The sequence below is a fragment of the Limanda limanda genome, chromosome 12 (genome assembly GCF_963576545.1).
Source record: "Limanda limanda chromosome 12, fLimLim1.1, whole genome shotgun sequence".
In the NCBI taxonomy this organism is placed as follows: domain Eukaryota; kingdom Metazoa; phylum Chordata; class Actinopteri; order Pleuronectiformes; family Pleuronectidae; genus Limanda; species Limanda limanda.
This window is the reverse complement of record NC_083647.1, coordinates 3,079,303-3,100,601: the sequence shown is the minus strand read 5'-3', so window position 1 is coordinate 3,100,601 and position 21,299 is coordinate 3,079,303. Positions and strand designations below refer to the sequence as shown.

Genomic DNA, 21,299 nt, shown 5'->3' with positions numbered 1-21,299 from the left:
GGTGGTAACAGTGCATAACCCCGCCGTCACGACTTTAATTCCACTTCTATCATGACACTGTTTCTATAATACCGCCAGGTTAGAAGCAAACACTGGGTAGTAGTTAGTGTCGGGAGTCCCTGCTGACTGTGTGTGGAAGCTGAGGTTGAAGCTAGCTGGGAGGGGAGCTAGCTAGCTCTGTGTAGCCTCAAGCAGATTCAAGCTGTGGAATCAGCAACACAGTTCGGAAACAAGACCGGGGAACCGCTGCGCTAAGAAACGATAACATCAGCATCTTGACCCGCTGGGTGTCACTTTATTTAGTTCTGTTAGTTGCCATGGTTCAGTGTGTGGGACGCAAGCTAACAGATGTAAACAGAGACACGTGGACTTCTTCTTCCCAAATGGGGTAGGCTTCTCTGAGCTCGTCTTCCGTTGCGCCACCTATGGGTTTGGCGGTGAATTTTTTTCTACGTACAGTGGTCGGATTAGTAAAAATCAAAAAGACTCTTCTCCCTCCGCTGAGACCTCTCCGAGAAACGGACACGTAGTAGTATATAAGAGCCTTTACTCTTTTTTGCAAGGGGAACAAAAGGGCTGGAGACCAGAACATTGATAAAGTAATTCAATGTCATTTCACACAAGTGTTTGCTTCACTCATTTCACACAAGTGTTTGCTTCACTTCAACAAGTCCTTTACCAAAAGGGGATGATGTGATACTGAAGGCCTTTGGATTGTGTGAATATGCATGGGAGGCACCGTGAGCCAAACAACTGTGTCTGAGAAACAAGAGCCTGTCTCCTATGCTTCCAACTCATACTTACCTGGCAGGGGAGATACCATGATCATGAAGGTGGTTCACCCAGGGCGAGGCTCAGCCATTGCACTTCAGTTGTGCTGACCCGTGCGACTTCCCCAAATGTGGGAATCTCGACTGCATAATTTGTGGTAGTGGGGGACTGCGTCCGCGCTCTCCCCTGATCATCATGTTCAATTGCAATAAGAGCCTGACACTGGGCCTATTTTATAGGTTTGGTTGTAGTGCATGTTTTTTCCAACACAATGCACTCACTGATGCCACTGATTGTGGTAGAAGTATAATTTAACAGCAAATAGACGGGGTCACTCCTGTTCCAAGTGTGCTGTTTTGATAAGTAATGTTTGCTAGAAATTCTTGTACTGCCTGTATGCTGATTTTTGCCAATTTACAGCAGTTTGTGTTGTCTCTGAGACAAAGTTGTTATGTCTTTGGGCTTTGTGGTGATTTATCAGAGACGGCCAGGGCTTACCTGGCTGCTTCTCATCGAGGCTTACTCTGTTTTGCAAGGGGAACAAAAGGGCTGGAGACCAGAACATTGATAAAGTAATTCAATGTCATTTCACACAAGTGTTTGCTTCACTCATTTCACACAAGTGTTTGCTTCACTTCAACAAGTCCTTTACCAAAAGGGGATGATGTGATACTGAAGGCCTTTGGATTGTGTGAATATGCATGGGAGGCACCGTGAGCCAAGCAACTGTGTCTGAGAAACAAGAGCCTGTCTCCAATGCCTCCAACTCATACTTACCTGGTAGGGGTGATACCATGATCATGAAGGTGGTTCACCCAGGGCGAGGCTCAGCCATTGCACTAAGGTTGTGCTGACCCGTGCGAATTCCCCAAATGTGGGAATGTTGACTGCATAATTTGTGGTAGTGGGGGACTGCGTCCGCGCTCTCCCCTGATCATCATGTTCAATTGCAATAAGAGCCTGACACTGGGCCTATTTTATAGGTTTGGTTGTAGTGCATGTTTTTTCCAACACAATGCACTCACTAATGCCACTGATTGTGGTAGATGTATAATTTAACAGCAAATAGACGGGGTCACTCCTGTTCCAAGTGTGCTGTTTTGATAAGTAATGTTTGCTAGAAATTCTTGTACTGCCTGTATGCTGATTTTTGCTAATTTATTGCAGTTTGTGTTGTCTCTGAGACAAAGTTGTTATGTCTTTGGGCTTTGTGGTGATTTATCAGAGACGGCCAGGGCTTACCTGGCTGCTTTTCATCGAGGCTTAAGCCCAATTTATGCTTGAGCGTATTTTGTAAAACGGATAGATAAGACCGCCCTATCCGTCGTGGAAAGCCCTCTCCGAGCGCTTCGGACAGCTTTTCGTACACGTCGGATTTTTCTAACTTCTCCGTGTTGTGTCGGAGAGCCCGCTGACAGCTCTTGGCTGTGATTGGTCCGCGAACAACATCATTTCCGTATGTCGTCATTTCCGTACGACGTCATTTCTGTTCGACGTCATTTCCGGACCTGTAACTTCCTGATTCACAATAAACACATACGCAACTACGATTCTACGATTAATGTGACGTGTGTGTTAAGCCAGGGGAGTTGTCCGGCTGACGGTGGCTCGTTCGAGCACTGATGACATGTGTGCACGGTCACAGATGGTTAGAACAAGCTTTCAAAACGGCGCTAGCGTGCTAGGCTAGCGGGCTAGCAACCGTGCTAACTGCGGTGGTAACAGTGCATAACCCCGCCGTCACGACTTTAATTCCACTTCTATCATGACACTGTTTCTATAATACCGCCAGGTTAGAAGCAAACACTGGGTAGTAGTTAGTGTCGGGAGTCCCTGCTGACTGTGTGTGGAAGCTGAGGTTGAAGCTAGCTGGGAGGGGAGCTAGCTAGCTCTGTGTAGCCTCAAGCAGATTCAAGCTGTGGAATCAGCAACACAGTTCGGAAACAAGACCGGGGAACCGCTGCGCTAAGAAACGATAACATCAGCATCTTGACCCGCTGGGTGTCACTTTATTTAGTTCTGTTAGTTGCCATGGTTCAGTGTGTGGGACGCAAGCTAACAGATGTAAACAGAGACACGTGGACTTCTTCTTCCCAAATGGGGTAGGCTTCTCTGAGCTCGTCTTCCGTTGCGCCACCTATGGGTTTGGCGGTGAATTTTTTTCTACGTACAGTGGTCGGATTAGTAAAAATCAAAAAGACTCTTCTCCCCCTGCTGAGACCTCTCCGAGAAACGGACACGTAGTAGTATATAAGAGCCTTTACTCTGTTTTGCAAGGGGAACAAAAGGGCTGGAGACCAGAACATTGATAAAGTAATTCAATGTCATTTCACACAAGTGTTTGCTTCACTCATTTCACACAAGTGTTTGCTTCACTTCAACAAGTCCTTTACCAAAAGGGGATGATGTGATACTGAAGGCCTTTGGATTGTGTGAATATGCATGGGAGGCACCGTGAGCCAAGCAACTGTGTCTGAGAAACAAGAGCCTGTCTCCAATGCCTCCAACTCATACTTACCTGGCAGGGGAGATACCATGATCATGAAGGTGGTTCACCCAAGGCGAGGCTCAGCCATTGCACTTCGGTTGTGCTGACCCGTGCGAATTCCCCAAATGTGGGACTCTCGACTGCATAATTTGTGGTAGTGGGGGACTGCGTCCGCGCTCTCCCCTGATCATCATGTTCAATTGCAATAAGAGCCTGACACTGGGCCTATTTTATAGGTTTGGTTGTTGTGCATGTTTTTTCCAACACAATGCACTCACTAATGCCACTGATTGTGGTAGAAGTATAATTTAACAGCAAATAGACGGGGTCACTCCTGTTCCAAGTGTGCTGTTTTGATAAGTAATGTTTGCTAGAAATTCTTGTACTGCCTGTATGCTGATTTTTGCCATTTTATTGCAGTTTGTGTTGTCTCTGAGACAAAGTTGTTATGTCTTTGGGCTTTGTGGTGATTTATCAGAGACGGCCAGGGCTTACCTGGCTGCTTTTCATCGAGGCTTACTCTGTTTTGCAAGGGGAACAAAAGGGCTGGAGACCAGAACAGTGATAAAGTAATTCAATGTCATTTCACACAAGTGTTTGCTCCACTCAATTCACACAAGTGTTTGCTTCACTTCAACAAGTCCTTTACCAAAAGGGGATGATGTGATACTGAAGGCCTTTGGATTGTGTGAATATGCATGGGAGGCACCGTGAGCCAAGCAACTGTGTCTGAGAAACAAGAGCCTGTCTCCAATGCCTCCAACTCATACTTACCTGGCAGGGGAGATACCATGATCATGAAGGTGGTTCACCCAGGGCGAGGTCCAGCGATTGCACTTCGGTTGTGCTGACCCGTGCGAATTCCCCAAATGTGGGAATCTCGACTGCATAATTTGTGGTAGTGGGGGACTGCGTCCGCGCTCTCCCCTGATCATTATGTTCAATTGCAATAAGAGCCTGACACTGGGCCTATTTTATAGGTTTGGTTGTAGTGCATGTTTTTTTCAACACAATGCACTCACTAATGCCACTGATTGTGGTAGAAGTATAATTTAACAGCAAATAGACGGGGTCACTCCTGTTCCAAGTGTGCTGTTTTGATAAGTAATGTTTGCTAGAAATTCTTGTACTGCCTGTATGCTGATTTTTGCCATTTTATTGCAGTTTGTGTTGTCTCTGAGACAAAGTTGTTATGTCTTTGGGCTTTGTGGTGATTTATCAGAGACGGCCAGGGCTTACCTGGCTGCTTTTCATCGAGGCTTACTCTGTTTTGCAAGGGGAACAAAAGGGCTGGAGACCAGAACAGTGATAAAGTAATTCAATGTCATTTCACACAAGTGTTTGCTTCACTCATTTCACACAAGTGTTTACTTCACTTCAACAAGTCCTTTACCAAAAGGGGATGATGTGATACTGAAGGCCTTTGGATTGTGTGAATATGCATGGGAGGCACCGTGAGCCAAACAACTGTGTCTGAGAAACAAGAGCCTGTCTCCAATGCTTCCAACTCATACTTACCTAGCATGGGAGATACCATGATCATGAAGGTGGTTCACCCAGGGCGAGGCTCAGCCATTGCCCTTCGGTTGTGCTGACCTGTGCGAATTCCCCAAATGTGGGAATCTCGACTGCATAATTTGTGGTAGTGGGGGACTGCGTCCGCGCTCTCCCCTGATCATCATGTTCAATTGCAATAAGAGCCTGACACTGGGCCTATTTTATAGGTTTGGTTGTAGTGCATGTTTTTTCCAACACAATGCACTCACTAATGCCACTGATTGTGGTAGATGTATAATTTAACAGCAAATAGACGGGGTCACTCCTGTTCCAAGTGTGCTGTTTTGATAAGTAATGTTTGCTAGAAATTCTTGTACTGCCTGTATGCTGATTTTTGCTAATTTATTGCAGTTTGTGTTGTCTCTGAGACAAAGTTGTTATGTCTTTGGGCTTTGTGGTGATTTATCAGAGACGGCCAGGGCTTACCTGGCTGCTTTTCATCGAGGCTTAAGCCCAAGTTATGCTTGAGCGTATTTTGTAAAACGGATAGATAAGACCGCCCTATCCGTCGTGGAACGCCCTCTCCGAGCGCTTCGGACAGCTTTTCGTACACGTCGGATTTTTCTAACTTCTCCGTGTTGTGTCGGAGAGCCCGCTGACAGCTCTTGGCTGTGATTGGTCCGCGAACGACATCATTTCCGTTTGTCGTCATTTCCGTACGACGTCATTTCTGTTCGACGTCATTTCCAGACCTGTAACTTCCTGATTCACAATAAACACATACGCAACTACGATTCTACGATTAATGTGACGTGTGTGTTAAGCCAGGGGAGTTGTCCGGCTGACGGTGGCTCGTTCGAGCACTGATGACATGTGTGCACGGTCACAGACGGTTAGAACGAGCTTTCAAAACGGCGCTAGCGTGCTGGGCTAGCAACCATACTAACTGCGGTGGTAACAGTGCATAACCCCGCCGTCACGACTTTAATTTCACTTCTATCATGACACTGTTTCTATAATACCGCCAGGTTAGAAGCAAACACTGGGTAGTAGTTAGTGTCGGGAGTCCCTGCTGACTGTGTGTGGAAGCTGAGGTTGAAGCTAGCTGGGAGGGGAGCTAGCTAGCTCTGTGTAGCCTCAAGCAGATTCAAGCTGTGGAATCAGCAACACAGTTCGGAAACAAGACCGGGGAACCGCTGCGCTAAGAAACGATAACATCAGCATCTTGACCCGCTGGGTGTCACTTTATTTAGTTCTGTTAGTTGCCATGGTTCAGTGTGTGGGACGCAAGCTAACAGATGTAAACAGAGACACGTGGACTTCTTCTTCCCAAATGGGGTAGGCTTCTCTGAGCTCGTCTTCCGTTGCGCCACCTATGGGTTTGGCGGTGAATTTTTTTCTACGTACAGTGGTCGGATTAGTAAAAATCAAAAAGACTCTTCTCCCCCCGCTGAGACCTCTCCGAGAAACGGACACGTAGTAGTATATAAGAGCCTTTACTCTGTTTTGCAAGGGGAACAAAAGGGCTGGAGACCAGAACATTGATAAAGTAATTCAATGTCATTTCACACAAGTGTTTGCTTCACTCATTTCACACAAGTGTTTGCTTCACTTCAACAAGTCCTTTACCAAAAGGGGATGATGTGATACTGAAGGCCTTTGGATTGTGTGAATATGCATGGGAGGCACCGTGAGCCAAGCAACTGTGTCTGAGAAACAAGAGCCTGTCTCCAATGCCTCCAACTCATACTTACCTGGCAGGGGAGATACCATGATCATGAAGGTGGTTCACCCAAGGCGAGGCTCAGCCATTGCACTTCGGTTGTGCTGACCCGTGCGAATTCCCCAAATGTGGGAATCTCGACTGCAAAATTTGTGGTAGTGGGGGACTGCGTTCGCGCTCTCCCCTGATCATCATGTTCAAATGCAATAAGAGCCTGACACTGGGCCTATTTTATAGGTTTGGTTGTAGTGCATGTTTTTTCCAACACAATGCACTCACTAATGCCACTGATTGTGGTAGAAGTATAATTTAACAGCAAATAGACGGGGTCACTCCTGTTCCAAGTGTGCTGTTTTGATAAGTAATGTTTGCTAGAAATTCTTGTACTGCCTGTATGCTGATTTTTGCCAATTTATAGCAGTTTGTGTTGTCTCTGAGACAAAGTTGTTATGTCTTTGGGCTTTGTGGTGATTTATCAGAGACGGCCAGGGCTTACCTGGCTGCTTTTCATCGAGGCTTACTCTGTTTTGCAAGGGGAACAAAAGGGCTGGAGACCAGAACATTGATAAAGTAATTCAATGTCATTTCACACAAGTGTTTGCTCCACTCATTTCACACAAGTGTTTGCTTAACTTCAACAAGTCCTTTACCAAAAGGGGATGATGTGATACTGAAGGCCTTTGGATTGTGTGAATATGCATGGGAGGCACCGTGAGCCAAACAACTGTGTCTGAGAAACAAGAGCTTGTCTCCAATGCTTCCAACTCATACTTACCTGGCAGGGGAGATACCATGATCATGAAGGTGGTTCACCCAGGGCGAGGCTCAGCCATTGCACTTCGGTTGTGCTGACCCGTGCGAATTCCCCAAATGTGGGAATCTCGACTGCAAAATTTGTGGTAGTGGGGGACTGCGTTCGCGCTCTCCCCTGATCATCATGTTCAAATGCAATAAGAGCCTGACACTGGGCCTATTTTATAGGTTTGGTTGTAGTGCATGTTTTTTCCAACACAATGCACTCACTAATGCCACTGATTGTGGTAGAAGTATAATTTAACAGCAAATAGACGGGGTCACTCCTGTTCCAAGTGTGCTGTTTTGATAAGTAATGTTTGCTAGAAATTCTTGTACTGCCTGTATGCTGATTTTTGCCAATTTATAGCAGTTTGTGTTGTCTCTGAGACAAAGTTGTTATGTCTTTGGGCTTTGTGGTGATTTATCAGAGACGGCCAGGGCTTACCTGGCTGCTTTTCATCGAGGCTTACTTTGTTTTGCAAGGGGAACAAAAGGGCTGGAGATCAGAACAGTGATAAAGTAATTCAATGTCATTTCACACAAGTGTTTGCTTCACTCATTTCACACAAGTGTTTACTTCACTTCAACAAGTCCTTTACCAAAAGGGGATGATGTGATACTGAAGGCCTTTGGATTGTGTGAATATGCATGGGAGGCACCGTGAGCCAAACAACTGTGTCTGAGAAACAAGAGCCTGTCTCCAATGCTTCCAACTCATACTTACCTAGCAGGGGAGATACCATGATCATGAAGGTGGTTCACCCAGGGCGAGCCTCAGCCATTGCCCTTCGGTTGTGCTGACCTGTGCGAATTCCCCAAATGTGGGAATCTCGACTGCATAATTTGTGGTAGTGGGGGACTGCGTCCGCGCTCTCCCCTGATCATCATGTTCAATTGCAATAAGAGCCTGACACTGGGCCTATTTTATAGGTTTGGTTGTAGTGCATGTTTTTTCCAACACAATGCACTCACTAATGCCACTGATTGTGGTAGATGTATAATTTAACAGCAAATAGACGGGGTCACTCCTGTTCCAAGTGTGCTGTTTTGATAAGTAATGTTTGCTAGAAATTCTTGTACTGCCTGTATGCTGATTTTTGCTAATTTATTGCAGTTTGTGTTGTCTCTGAGACAAAGTTGTTATGTCTTTGGGCTTTGTGGTGATTTATCAGAGACGGCCAGGGCTTACCTGGCTGCTTTTCATCGAGGCTTAAGCCCAATTTATGCTTGAGCGTATTTTGTAAAACGGATAGATAAGACCGCCCTATCCGTCGTGGAACGCCCTCTCCGAGCGCTTCGGACAGCTTTTCGTACACGTCGGATTTTTCTAACTTCTCCGTGTTGTGTCGGAGAGCCCGCTGACAGCTCTTGGCTGTGATTGGTCCGCGAACTACATCATTTCCGTTTGTCGTCATTTCCGTACGACGTCATTTCTGTTCGACGTCATATCCAGACCTGTAACTTCCTGATTCACAATAAACACATACGCAACTACGATTCTACGATTAATGTGACGTGTGTGTTAAGCCAGGGGAGTTGTCCGGCTGACGGTGGCTCGTTCGAGCACTGATGACATGTGTGCACGGTCACAGACGGTTAGAACGAGCTTTCAAAACGGCGCTAGCGTGCTGGGCTAGCAACCATACTAACTGCGGTGGTAACAGTGCATAACCCCGCCGTCACGACTTTAATTTCACTTCTATCATGACACTGTTTCTATAATACCGCCAGGTTAGAAGCAAACACTGGGTAGTAGTTAGTGTCGGGAGTCCCTGCTGACTGTGTGTGGAAGCTGAGGTTGAAGCTAGCTGGGAGGGGAGCTAGCTAGCTCTGTGTAGCCTCAAGCAGATTCAAGCTGTGGAATCAGCAACACAGTTCGGAAACAAGACCGGGGAACCGCTGCGCTAAGAAACGATAACATCAGCATCTTGACCCGCTGGGTGTCACTTTATTTAGTTCTGTTAGTTGCCATGGTTCAGTGTGTGGGACGCAAGCTAACAGATGTAAACAGAGACACGTGGACTTCTTCTTCCCAAATGGGGTAGGCTTCTCTGAGCTCGTCTTCCGTTGCGCCACCTATGGGTTTGGCGGTGAATTTTTTTCTACGTACAGTGGTCGGATTAGTAAAAATCAAAAAGACTCTTCTCCCCCCGCTGAGACCTCTCCGAGAAACGGACACGTAGTAGTATATAAGAGCCTTTACTCTGTTTTGCAAGGGGAACAAAAGGGCTGGAGACCAGAACATTGATAAAGTAATTCAATGTCATTTCACACAAGTGTTTGCTTCACTCATTTCACACAAGTGTTTGCTTCACTTCAACAAGTCCTTTACCAAAAGGGGATGATGTGATACTGAAGGCCTTTGGATTGTGTGAATATGCATGGGAGGCACCGTGAGCCAAGCAACTGTGTCTGAGAAACAAGAGCCTGTCTCCAATGCCTCCAACTCATACTTACCTGGCAGGGGAGATACCATGATCATGAAGGTGGTTCACCCAAGGCGAGGCTCAGCCATTGCACTTCGGTTGTGCTGACCCGTGCGAATTCCCCAAATGTGGGAATCTCGACTGCATAATTTGTGGTAGTGGGGGACTGCGTCCGCGCTCTCCCCTGATCATCATGTTCAATTGCAATAAGAGCCTGACACTGGGCCTATTTTATAGGTTTGGTTGTAGTGCATGTTTTTTCCAACACAATGCACTCACTAATGCCACTGATTGTGGTAGAAGTATAATTTAACAGCAAATAGACGGGGTCACTCCTGTTCCAAGTGTGCTGTTTTGATAAGTAATGTTTGCTAGAAATTCTTGTACTGCCTGTATGCTGATTTTTGCCATTTTATTGCAGTTTGTGTTGTCTCTGAGACAAAGTTGTTATGTCTTTGGGCTTTGTGGTGATTTATCAGAGACGGCCAGGGCTTACCTGGCTGCTTTTCATCGAGGCTTACTCTGTTTTGCAAGGGGAACAAAAGGGCTGGAGACCAGAACAGTGATAAAGTAATTCAATGTCATTTCACACAAGTGTTTGCTCCACTCATTTCACACAAGTGTTTGCTTCACTTCAACAAGTCCTTTACCAAAAGGGGATGATGTGATACTGAAGGCCTTTGGATTGTGTGAATATGCATGGGAGGCACCGTGAGCCAAGCAACTGTGTCTGAGAAACAAGAGCCTGTCTCCAATGCCTCCAACTCATACTTACCTGGCAGGGGAGATACCATGATCATGAAGGTGGTTCACCCAGGGCGAGGTCCAGCGATTGCACTTCGGTTGTGCTGACCCGTGCGAATTCCCCAAATGTGGGAATCTCGACTGCATAATTTGTGGTAGTGGGGGACTGCGTCCGCGCTCTCCCCTGATCATTATGTTCAATTGCAATAAGAGCCTGACACTGGGCCTATTTTATAGGTTTGGTTGTAGTGCATGTTTTTTCCAACACAATGCACTCACTAATGCCACTGATTGTGGTAGAAGTATAATTTAACAGCAAATAGACGGGGTCACTCCTGTTCCAAGTGTGCTGTTTTGATAAGTAATGTTTGCTAGAAATTCTTGTACTGCCTGTATGCTGATTTTTGCCATTTTATTGCAGTTTGTGTTGTCTCTGAGACAAAGTTGTTATGTCTTTGGGCTTTGTGGTGATTTATCAGAGACGGCCAGGGCTTACCTGGCTGCTTTTCATCGAGGCTTACTCTGTTTTGCAAGGGGAACAAAAGGGCTGGAGACCAGAACAGTGATAAAGTAATTCAATGTCATTTCACACAAGTGTTTGCTTCACTCATTTCACACAAGTGTTTGCTTCACTTCAACAAGTCCTTTACCAAAAGGGGATGATGTGATACTGAAGGCCTTTGGATTGTGTGAATATGCATGGGAGGCACCGTGAGCCAAACAACTGTGTCTGAGAAACAAGAGCTTGTCTCCAATGCCTCCAACTCATACTTACCTGGCAGGGGAGATACCATGATCATGAAGGTGGTTCACCCAGGGCGAGGCTCAGCCATTGCACTTCGGTTGTGCTGACCCGTGCGAATTCCCCAAATGTGGGAATCTCGACTGCAAAATTTGTGGTAGTGGGGGACTGCGTTCGCGCTCTCCCCTGATCATCATGTTCAAATGCAATAAGAGCCTGACACTGGGCCTATTTTATAGGTTTGGTTGTAGTGCATGTTTTTTCCAACACAATGCACTCACTAATGCCACTGATTGTGGTAGAAGTATAATTTAACAGCAAATAGACGGGGTCACTCCTGTTCCAAGTGTGCTGTTTTGATAAGTAATGTTTGCTAGAAATTCTTGTACTGCCTGTATGCTGATTTTTGCCAATTTATAGCAGTTTGTGTTGTCTCTGAGACAAAGTTGTTATGTCTTTGGGCTTTGTGGTGATTTATCAGAGACGGCCAGGGCTTACCTGGCTGCTTTTCATCGAGGCTTACTCTGTTTTGCAAGGGGAACAAAAGGGCTGAAGACCAGAACATTGATAAAGTAATTCAATGTCATTTCACACAAGTGTTTGCTCCACTCATTTCACACAAGTGTTTGCTTCACTTCAACAAGTCCTTTACCAAAAGGGGATGATGTGATACTGAAGGCCTTTGGATTGTGTGAATATGCATGGGAGGCACCGTGAGCCAAGCAACTGTGTCTGAGAAACAAGAGCCTGTCTCCAATGCCTCCAACTCATACTTACCTGGCAGGGGAGATACCATGATCATGAAGGTGGTTCACCCAGGGCGAGGTCCAGCGATTGCACTTCGGTTGTGCTGACCCGTGCGAATTCCCCAAATGTGGGAATCTCGACTGCATAATTTGTGGTAGTGGGGGACTGCGTCCGCGCTCTCCCCTGATCATTATGTTCAATTGCAATAAGAGCCTGACACTGGGCCTATTTTATAGGTTTGGTTGTAGTGCATGTTTTTTCCAACACAATGCACTCACTAATGCCACTGATTGTGGTAGAAGTATAATTTAACAGCAAATAGACGGGGTCACTCCTGTTCCAAGTGTGCTGTTTTGATAAGTAATGTTTGCTAGAAATTCTTGTACTGCCTGTATGCTGATTTTTGCCATTTTATTGCAGTTTGTGTTGTCTCTGAGACAAAGTTGTTATGTCTTTGGGCTTTGTGGTGATTTATCAGAGACGGCCAGGGCTTACCTGGCTGCTTTTCATCGAGGCTTACTCTGTTTTGCAAGGGGAACAAAAGGGCTGGAGACCAGAACAGTGATAAAGTAATTCAATGTCATTTCACACAAGTGTTTGCTTCACTCATTTCACACAAGTGTTTGCTTCACTTCAACAAGTCCTTTACCAAAAGGGGATGATGTGATACTGAAGGCCTTTGGATTGTGTGAATATGCATGGGAGGCACCGTGAGCCAAACAACTGTGTCTGAGAAACAAGAGCTTGTCTCCAATGCCTCCAACTCATACTTACCTGGCAGGGGAGATACCATGATCATGAAGGTGGTTCACCCAGGGCGAGGCTCAGCCATTGCACTTCGGTTGTGCTGACCCGTGCGAATTCCCCAAATGTGGGAATCTCGACTGCAAAATTTGTGGTAGTGGGGGACTGCGTTCGCGCTCTCCCCTGATCATCATGTTCAAATGCAATAAGAGCCTGACACTGGGCCTATTTTATAGGTTTGGTTGTAGTGCATGTTTTTTCCAACACAATGCACTCACTAATGCCACTGATTGTGGTAGAAGTATAATTTAACAGCAAATAGACGGGGTCACTCCTGTTCCAAGTGTGCTGTTTTGATAAGTAATGTTTGCTAGAAATTCTTGTACTGCCTGTATGCTGATTTTTGCCAATTTATAGCAGTTTGTGTTGTCTCTGAGACAAAGTTGTTATGTCTTTGGGCTTTGTGGTGATTTATCAGAGACGGCCAGGGCTTACCTGGCTGCTTTTCATCGAGGCTTACTCTGTTTTGCAAGGGGAACAAAAGGGCTGAAGACCAGAACATTGATAAAGTAATTCAATGTCATTTCACACAAGTGTTTGCTCCACTCATTTCACACAAGTGTTTGCTTCACTTCAACAAGTCCTTTACCAAAAGGGGATGATGTGATACTGAAGGCCTTTGGATTGTGTGAATATGCATGGGAGGCACCGTGAGCCAAACAACTGTGTCTGAGAAACAAGAGCTTGTCTCCAATGCTTCCAACTCATACTTACCTGGCAGGGGAGATACCTTGATCATGAAGGTGGTTCACCCAGGGCGAGGCTCAGCCATTGCACTTCGGTTGTGCTGACCCGTGCGAATTCCCCAAATGTGGGAATCTCGACTGCAAAATTTGTGGTAGTGGGGGACTGCGTTCGCGCTCTCCCCTGATCATCATGTTCAAATGCAATAAGAGCCTGACACTGGGCCTATTTTATAGGTTTGGTTGTAGTGCATGTTTTTTCCAACACAATGCACTCACTAATGCCACTGATTGTGGTAGAAGTATAATTTAACAGCAAATAGACGGGGTCACTCCTGTTCCAAGTGTGCTGTTTTGATAAGTAATGTTTGCTAGAAATTCTTGTACTGCCTGTATGCTGATTTTTGCCAATTTATAGCAGTTTGTGTTGTCTCTGAGACAAAGTTGTTATGTCTTTGGGCTTTGTGGTGATTTATCAGAGACGGCCAGGGCTTACCTGGCTGCTTTTCATCGAGGCTTACTCTGTTTTGCAAGGGGAACAAAAGGGCTGGAGATCAGAACAGTGATAAAGTAATTCAATGTCATTTCACACAAGTGTTTGCTTCACTCATTTCACACAAGTGTTTACTTCACTTCAACAAGTCCTTTACCAAAAGGGGATGATGTGATACTGAAGGCCTTTGGATTGTGTGAATATGCATGGGAGGCACCGTGAGCCAAACAACTGTGTCTGAGAAACAAGAGCCTGTCTCCAATGCTTCCAACTCATACTTACCTAGCAGGGGAGATACCATGATCATGAAGGTGGTTCACCCAGGGCGAGTCTCAGCCATTGCCCTTCGGTTGTGCTGACCTGTGCGAATTCCCCAAATGTGGGAATCTCGACTGCATAATTTGTGGTAGTGGGGGACTGCGTCCGCGCTCTCCCCTGATCATCATGTTCAATTGCAATAAGAGCCTGACACTGGGCCTATTTTATAGGTTTGGTTGTAGTGCATGTTTTTTCCAACACAATGCACTCACTAATGCCACTGATTGTGGTAGATGTATAATTTAACAGCAAATAGACGGGGTCACTCCTGTTCCAAGTGTGCTGTTTTGATAAGTAATGTTTGCTAGAAATTCTTGTACTGCCTGTATGCTGATTTTTGCTAATTTATTGCAGTTTGTGTTGTCTCTGAGACAAAGTTGTTATGTCTTTGGGCTTTGTGGTGATTTATCAGAGACGGCCAGGGCTTACCTGGCTGCTTTTCATCGAGGCTTAAGCCCAATTTATGCTTGAGCGTATTTTGTAAAACGGATAGATAAGACCGCCCTATCCGTCGTGGAACGCCCTCTCCGAGCGCTTCGGACAGCTTTTCGTACACGTCGGATTTTTCTAACTTCTCCGTGTTGTGTCGGAGAGCCCGCTGACAGCTCTTGGCTGTGATTGGTCCGCGAACGACATCATTTCCGTTTGTCGTCATTTCCGTACGACGTCATTTCTGTTCGACGTCATTTCCAGACCTGTAACTTCCTGATTCACAATAAACACATACGCAACTACGATTCTACGATTAATGTGACGTGTGTGTTAAGCCAGGGGAGTTGTCCGGCTGACGGTGGCTCGTTCGAGCACTGATGACATGTGTGCACGGTCACAGACGGTTAGAACGAGCTTTCAAAACGGCGCTAGCGTGCTGGGCTAGCAACCATACTAACTGCGGTGGTAACAGTGCATAACCCCGCCGTCACGACTTTAATTTCACTTCTATCATGACACTGTTTCTATAATACCGCCAGGTTAGAAGCAAACACTGGGTAGTAGTTAGTGTCGGGAGTCCCTGCTGACTGTGTGTGGAAGCTGAGGTTGAAGCTAGCTGGGAGGGGAGCTAGCTAGCTCTGTGTAGCCTCAAGCAGATTCAAGCTGTGGAATCAGCAACACAGTTCGGAAACAAGACCGGGGAACCGCTGCGCTAAGAAACGATAACATCAGCATCTTGACCCGCTGGGTGTCACTTTATTTAGTTCTGTTAGTTGCCATGGTTCAGTGTGTGGGACGCAAGCTAACAGATGTAAACAGAGACACGTGGACTTCTTCTTCCCAAATGGGGTAGGCTTCTCTGAGCTCGTCTTCCGTTGCGCCACCTATGGGTTTGGCGGTGAATTTTTTTCTACGTACAGTGGTCGGATTAGTAAAAATCAAAAAGACTCTTCTCCCTCCGCTGAGACCTCTCCGAGAAACGGACACGTAGTAGTATATAAGAGCCTTTACTCTGTTTTGCAAGGGGAACAAAAGGGCTGGAGACCAGAACATTGATAAAGTAATTCAATGTCATTTCACACAAGTGTTTGCTTCACTCATTTCACACAAGTGTTTGCTTCACTTCAACAAGTCCTTTACCAAAAGGGGATGATGTGATACTGAAGGCCTTTGGATTGTGTGAATATGCATGGGAGGCACCGTGAGCCAAGCAACTGTGTCTGAGAAACAAGAGCCTGTCTCCAATGCCTCCAACTCATACTTACCTGGCAGGGGAGATACCATGATCATGAAGGTGGTTCACCCAAGGCGAGGCTCAGCCATTGCACTTCGGTTGTGCTGACCCGTGCGAATTCCCCAAATGTGGGAATCTCGACTGCATAAGTTGTGGTAGTGGGGGACTGCGTCCGCGCTCTCCCCTGATCATCATGTTCAATTGCAATAAGAGCCTGACACTGGGCCTATTTTATAGGTTTGGTTGTAGTGCATGTTTTTTCCAACACAATGCACTCACTAATGCCACTGATTGTGGTAGAAGTATAATTTAACAGCAAATAGACGGGGTCACTCCTGTTCCAAGTGTGCTGTTTTGATAAGTTATGTTTGCTAGAAATTCTTGTACTGCCTGTATGCTGATTTTTGCCATTTTATTGCAGTTTGTGTTGTCTCTGAGACAAAGTTGTTATGTCTTTGGGCTTTGTGGTGATTTATCAGAGACGGCCAGGGCTTACCTGGCTGCTTTTCATCGAGGCTTACTCTGTTTTGCAAGGGGAACAAAAGGGCTGGAGACCAGAACAGTGATAAAGTAATTCAATGTCATTTCACACAAGTGTTTGCTCCACTCATTTCACACAAGTGTTTGCTTCACTTCAACAAGTCCTTTACCAAAAGGGGATGATGTGATACTGAAGGCCTTTGGATTGTGTGAATATGCATGGGAGGCACCGTGAGCCAAACAACTGTGTCTGAGAAACAAGAGCTTGTCTCCAATGCTTCCAACTCATACTTACCTGGCAGGGGAGATACCATGATCATGAAGGTGGTTCACCCAGGGCGAGGCTCAGCCATTGCACTTCGGTTGTGCTGACCCGTGCGAATTCCCCAAATGTGGGAATCTCGACTGCAAAATTTGTGGTAGTGGGGGACTGCGTTCGCGCTCTCCCCTGATCATCATGTTCAAATGCAATAAGAGCCTGACACTGGGCCTATTTTATAGGTTTGGTTGTAGTGCATGTTTTTTCCAACACAATGCACTCACTAATGCCACTGATTGTGGTAGAAGTATAATTTAACAGCAAATAGACGGGGTCACTCCTGTTCCAAGTGTGCTGTTTTGATAAGTAATGTTTGCTAGAAATTCTTGTACTGCCTGTATGCTGATTTTTGCCAATTTATAGCAGTTTGTGTTGTCTCTGAGACAAAGTTGTTATGTCTTTGGGCTTTGTGGTGATTTATCAGAGACGGCCAGGGCTTACCTGGCTGCTTTTCATCGAGGCTTACTCTGTTTTGCAAGGGGAACAAAAGGGCTGGAGATCAGAACAGTGATAAAGTAATTCAATGTCATTTCACACAAGTGTTTGCTTCACTCATTTCACACAAGTGTTTACTTCACTTCAACAAGTCCTTTACCAAAAGGGGATGATGTGATACTGAAGGCCTTTGGATTGTGTGAATATGCATGGGAGGCACCGTGAGCCAAACAACTGTGTCTGAGAAACAAGAGCCTGTCTCCAATGCTTCCAACTCATACTTACCTAGCAGGGGAGATACCATGATCATGAAGGTGGTTCACCCAGGGCGAGTCTCAGCCATTGCACTTCGGTTGTGCTGACCTGTGCGAATTCCCCAAATGTGGGAATCTCGACTGCATAATTTGTGGTAGTGGGGGACTGCGTCCGCGCTCTCCCCTGATCATCATGTTCAATTGCAATAAGAGCCTGACACTGGGCCTATTTTATAGGTTTGGTTGTAGTGCATGTTTTTTCCAACACAATGCACTCACTAATGCCACTGATTGTGGTAGATGTATAATTTAACAGCAAATAGACGGGGTCACTCCTGTTCCAAGTGTGCTGTTTTGATAAGTAATGTTTGCTAGAAATTCTTGTACTGCCTGTATGCTGATTTTTGCTAATTTATTGCAGTTTGTGTTGTCTCTGAGACAAAGTTGTTATGTCTTTGGGCTTTGTGGTGATTTATCAGAGACGGCCAGGGCTTACCTGGCTGCTTTTCATCGAGGCTTAAGCCCAATTTATGCTTGAGCGTATTTTGTAAAACGGATAGATAAGACCGCCCTATCCGTCATGGAACGCCCTCTCCGAGCGCTTCGGACAGCTTTTCGTACACGTCGGATTTTTCTAACTTCTCCGTGTTGTGTCGGAGAGCCCGCTGACAGCTCTTGGCTGTGATTGGTCCGCGAACGACATCATTTCCGTTTGTCGTCATTTCCGTACGACGTCATTTCTGTTCGACGTCATTTCCAGACCTGTAACTTCCTGATTCACAATAAACACATACGCAACTACGATTCTACGATTAATGTGACGTGTGTGTTAAGCCAGGGGAGTTGTCCGGCTGACGGTGGCTCGTTCGAGCACTGATGACATGTGTGCACGGTCACAGACGGTTAGAACGAGCTTTCAAAACGGCGCTAGCGTGCTGGGCTAGCAACCATACTAACTGCGGTGGTAACAGTGCATAACCCCGCCGTCACGACTTTAATTTCACTTCTATCATGACACTGTTTCTATAATACCGCCAGGTTAGAAGCAAACACTGGGTAGTAGTTAGTGTCGGGAGTCCCTGCTGACTGTGTGTGGAAGCTGAGGTTGAAGCTAGCTGGGAGGGGAGCTAGCTAGCTCTGTGTAGCCTCAAGCAGATTCAAGCTGTGGAATCAGCAACACAGTTCGGAAACAAGACCGGGGAACCGCTGCGCTAAGAAACGATAACATCAGCATCTTGACCCGCTGGGTGTCACTTTATTTAGTTCTGTTAGTTGCCATGGTTCAGTGTGTGGGACGCAAGCTAACAGATGTAAACAGAGACACGTGGACTTCTTCTTCCCAAATGGGGTAGGCTTCTCTGAGCTCGTCTTCCGTTGCGCCACCTATGGGTTTGGCGGTGAATTTTTTTCTACGTACAGTGGTCGGATTAGTAAAAATCAAAAAGACTCTTCTCCCCCCGCTGAGACCTCTCCGAGAAACGGACACGTAGTAGTATATAAGAGCCTTTACTCTGTTTTGCAAGGGGAACAAAAGGGCTGGAGACCAGAACATTGATAAAGTAATTCAATGTCATTTCACACAAGTGTTTGCTTCACTCATTTCACACAAGTGTTTGCTTCACTTCAACAAGTCCTTTACCAAAAGGGGATGATGTGATACTGAAGGCCTTTGGATTGTGTGAATATGCATGGGAGGCACCGTGAGCCAAGCAACTGTGTCTGAGAAACAAGAGCCTGTCTCCAATGCCTCCAACTCATACTTACCTGGCAGGGGAGATACCATGATCATGAAGGTGGTTCACCCAAGGCGAGGCTCAGCCATTGCACTTCGGTTGTGCTGACCCGTGCGAATTCCCCAAATGTGGGAATCTCGACTGCATAATTTGTGGTAGTGGGGGACTGCGTCCGCGCTCTCCCCTGATCATCATGTTCAATTGCAATAAGAGCCTGACACTGGGCCTATTTTATAGGTTTGGTTGTAGTGCATGTTTTTTCCAACACAATGCACTCACTAATGCCACTGATTGTGGTAGAAGTATAATTTAACAGCAAATAGACGGGGTCACTCCTGTTCCAAGTGTGCTGTTTTGATAAGTTATGTTTGCTAGAAATTCTTGTACTGCCTGTATGCTGATTTTTGCCATTTTATTGCAGTTTGTGTTGTCTCTGAGACAAAGTTGTTATGTCTTTGGGCTTTGTGGTGATTTATCAGAGACGGCCAGGGCTTACCTGGCTGCTTTTCATCGAGGCTTACTCTGTTTTGCAAGGGGAACAAAAGGGCTGGAGACCAGAACAGTGATAAAGTAATTCAATGTCATTTCACACAAGTGTTTGCTCCACTCATTTCACACAAGTGTTTGCTTCACTTCAACAAGTCCTTTACCAAAAGGGGATGATGTGATACTGAAGGCCTTTGGATTGTGTGAATATGCATGGGAGGCACCGTGAGCCAAACAACTGTGTCTGAGAAACAAGAGCTTGTCTCCAATGCTTCCAACTCATACTTACCTGGCAGGGGAGATACCATGATCATGAAGGTGGTTCACCCAGGGCGAGGCTCAGCCATTGCACTTCGGTTGTGCTGACCCGTGCGAATTCCCCAAATGTGGGAATCTCGACTGCAAAATTTGTGGTAGTGGGGGACTGCGTTCGCGCTCTCCCCTGATCATCATGTTCAAATGCAATAAGAGCCTGACACTGGGCCTATTTTATAGGTTTGGTTGTAGTGCATGTTTTTTCCAACACAATGCACTCACTAATGCCACTGATTGTGGTAGAAGTATAATTTAACAGCAAATAGACGGGGTCACTCCTGTTCCAAGTGTGCTGTTTTGATAAGTAATGTTTGCTAGAAATTCTTGTACTGCCTGTATGCTGATTTTTGCCAATTTATAGCAGTTTGTGTTGTCTCTGAGACAAAGTTGTTATGTCTTTGGGCTTTGTGGTGATTTATCAGAGACGGCCAGGACTTACCTGGATGCTTTTCATCGAGGCTTACTCTGTTTTGCAAGGGGAACAAAAGGGCTGGAGATCAGAACAGTGATAAAGTAATTCAATGTCATTTCACACAAGTGTTTGCTTCACTCATTTCACACAAGTGTTTACTTCACTTCAACAAGTCCTTTACCAAAAGGGGATGATGTGATACTGAAGGCCTTTGGATTGTGTGAATATGCATGGGAGGCACCGTGAGCCAAACAACTGTGTCTGAGAAACAAGAGCCTGTCTCCAATGCTTCCAACTCATACTTACCTAGCAGGGGAGATACCATGATCATGAAGGTGGTTCACCCAGGGCGAGTCTCAGCCATTGCCCTTCGGTTGTGCTGACCTGTGCGAATTCCCCAAATGTGGGAATCTCGACTGCATAATTTGTGGTAGTGGGGGACTGCGTCCGCGCTCTCCCCTGATCATCATGTTCAATTGCAATAAGAGCCTGACACTGGGCCTATTTTATAGGTTTGGTTGTAGTGCATGTTTTTTCCAACACAATGCACTCACTAATGCCACTGATTGTGGTAGATGTATAATTTAACAGCAAATAGACGGGGTCACTCCTGTTCCAAGTGTGCTGTTTTGATAAGTAATGTTTGCTAGAAATTCTTGTACTGCCTGTATGCAGATTTTTGCTAATTTATTGCAGTTTGTGTTGTCTCTGAGACAAAGTTGTTATGTCTTTGGGCTTTGTGGTGATTTATCAGAGACGGCCAGGGCTTACCTGGCTGCTTTTCATCGAGGCTTAAGCCCAATTTATGCTTGAGCGTATTTTGTAAAACGGATAGATAAGACCGCCCTATCCGTCGTGGAACGCCCTCTCCGAGCGCTTCGGACAGCTTTTCGTACACGTCGGATTTTTCTAACTTCTCCGTGTTGTGTCGGAGAGCCCGCTGACAGCTCTTGGCTGTGATTGGTCCG

At 45.9% G+C, this 21,299-nt stretch overlaps 21 non-coding genes across 21 annotated transcripts; all 21 read left to right on the top strand.

Moving 5' to 3' along the window:
- The first annotated feature begins 796 nt into the window (after positions 1–796).
- LOC133017210 (U1 spliceosomal RNA) lies at positions 797–960 on the top strand. The gene has a single exon (XR_009682544.1). It is a non-coding gene; the product is annotated as a U1 spliceosomal RNA (small nuclear RNA).
- Positions 961–1,540: 580 nt separating this feature from the next.
- On the top strand, positions 1,541–1,704 carry LOC133017094 (U1 spliceosomal RNA). The gene has a single exon (XR_009682434.1). It is a non-coding gene; the product is annotated as a U1 spliceosomal RNA (small nuclear RNA).
- A 1,577-nt stretch (positions 1,705–3,281) lies between these two features.
- LOC133017016 (U1 spliceosomal RNA) lies at positions 3,282–3,445 on the top strand. The gene has a single exon (XR_009682361.1). It is a non-coding gene; the product is annotated as a U1 spliceosomal RNA (small nuclear RNA).
- Positions 3,446–4,025: 580 nt separating this feature from the next.
- LOC133017205 (U1 spliceosomal RNA) lies at positions 4,026–4,189 on the top strand. The gene has a single exon (XR_009682539.1). It is a non-coding gene; the product is annotated as a U1 spliceosomal RNA (small nuclear RNA).
- Positions 4,190–4,769: 580 nt separating this feature from the next.
- On the top strand, positions 4,770–4,933 carry LOC133017269 (U1 spliceosomal RNA). Its single transcript, XR_009682599.1, has one exon. It is a non-coding gene; the product is annotated as a U1 spliceosomal RNA (small nuclear RNA).
- A 1,569-nt stretch (positions 4,934–6,502) lies between these two features.
- On the top strand, positions 6,503–6,666 carry LOC133016922 (U1 spliceosomal RNA). The gene has a single exon (XR_009682273.1). It is a non-coding gene; the product is annotated as a U1 spliceosomal RNA (small nuclear RNA).
- A 580-nt stretch (positions 6,667–7,246) lies between these two features.
- Positions 7,247–7,410, top strand: LOC133017083 (U1 spliceosomal RNA). The gene has a single exon (XR_009682424.1). It is a non-coding gene; the product is annotated as a U1 spliceosomal RNA (small nuclear RNA).
- Positions 7,411–7,990: 580 nt separating this feature from the next.
- On the top strand, positions 7,991–8,154 carry LOC133017268 (U1 spliceosomal RNA). The gene has a single exon (XR_009682598.1). It is a non-coding gene; the product is annotated as a U1 spliceosomal RNA (small nuclear RNA).
- Positions 8,155–9,723: 1,569 nt separating this feature from the next.
- Positions 9,724–9,887, top strand: LOC133017236 (U1 spliceosomal RNA). The gene has a single exon (XR_009682568.1). It is a non-coding gene; the product is annotated as a U1 spliceosomal RNA (small nuclear RNA).
- A 580-nt stretch (positions 9,888–10,467) lies between these two features.
- Positions 10,468–10,631, top strand: LOC133017204 (U1 spliceosomal RNA). The gene has a single exon (XR_009682538.1). It is a non-coding gene; the product is annotated as a U1 spliceosomal RNA (small nuclear RNA).
- A 580-nt stretch (positions 10,632–11,211) lies between these two features.
- Positions 11,212–11,375, top strand: LOC133017071 (U1 spliceosomal RNA). Its single transcript, XR_009682413.1, has one exon. It is a non-coding gene; the product is annotated as a U1 spliceosomal RNA (small nuclear RNA).
- Positions 11,376–11,955: 580 nt separating this feature from the next.
- Positions 11,956–12,119, top strand: LOC133017203 (U1 spliceosomal RNA). The gene has a single exon (XR_009682537.1). It is a non-coding gene; the product is annotated as a U1 spliceosomal RNA (small nuclear RNA).
- Positions 12,120–12,699: 580 nt separating this feature from the next.
- On the top strand, positions 12,700–12,863 carry LOC133017059 (U1 spliceosomal RNA). The gene has a single exon (XR_009682402.1). It is a non-coding gene; the product is annotated as a U1 spliceosomal RNA (small nuclear RNA).
- Positions 12,864–13,443: 580 nt separating this feature from the next.
- On the top strand, positions 13,444–13,607 carry LOC133017039 (U1 spliceosomal RNA). The gene has a single exon (XR_009682382.1). It is a non-coding gene; the product is annotated as a U1 spliceosomal RNA (small nuclear RNA).
- A 580-nt stretch (positions 13,608–14,187) lies between these two features.
- On the top strand, positions 14,188–14,351 carry LOC133017266 (U1 spliceosomal RNA). Its single transcript, XR_009682596.1, has one exon. It is a non-coding gene; the product is annotated as a U1 spliceosomal RNA (small nuclear RNA).
- A 1,569-nt stretch (positions 14,352–15,920) lies between these two features.
- Positions 15,921–16,084, top strand: LOC133017055 (U1 spliceosomal RNA). Its single transcript, XR_009682398.1, has one exon. It is a non-coding gene; the product is annotated as a U1 spliceosomal RNA (small nuclear RNA).
- A 580-nt stretch (positions 16,085–16,664) lies between these two features.
- LOC133017048 (U1 spliceosomal RNA) lies at positions 16,665–16,828 on the top strand. The gene has a single exon (XR_009682391.1). It is a non-coding gene; the product is annotated as a U1 spliceosomal RNA (small nuclear RNA).
- A 580-nt stretch (positions 16,829–17,408) lies between these two features.
- On the top strand, positions 17,409–17,572 carry LOC133017249 (U1 spliceosomal RNA). Its single transcript, XR_009682580.1, has one exon. It is a non-coding gene; the product is annotated as a U1 spliceosomal RNA (small nuclear RNA).
- A 1,569-nt stretch (positions 17,573–19,141) lies between these two features.
- On the top strand, positions 19,142–19,305 carry LOC133017224 (U1 spliceosomal RNA). The gene has a single exon (XR_009682557.1). It is a non-coding gene; the product is annotated as a U1 spliceosomal RNA (small nuclear RNA).
- Positions 19,306–19,885: 580 nt separating this feature from the next.
- On the top strand, positions 19,886–20,049 carry LOC133017036 (U1 spliceosomal RNA). The gene has a single exon (XR_009682379.1). It is a non-coding gene; the product is annotated as a U1 spliceosomal RNA (small nuclear RNA).
- A 580-nt stretch (positions 20,050–20,629) lies between these two features.
- Positions 20,630–20,793, top strand: LOC133017265 (U1 spliceosomal RNA). Its single transcript, XR_009682595.1, has one exon. It is a non-coding gene; the product is annotated as a U1 spliceosomal RNA (small nuclear RNA).
- Positions 20,794–21,299: the final 506 nt, after the last annotated feature.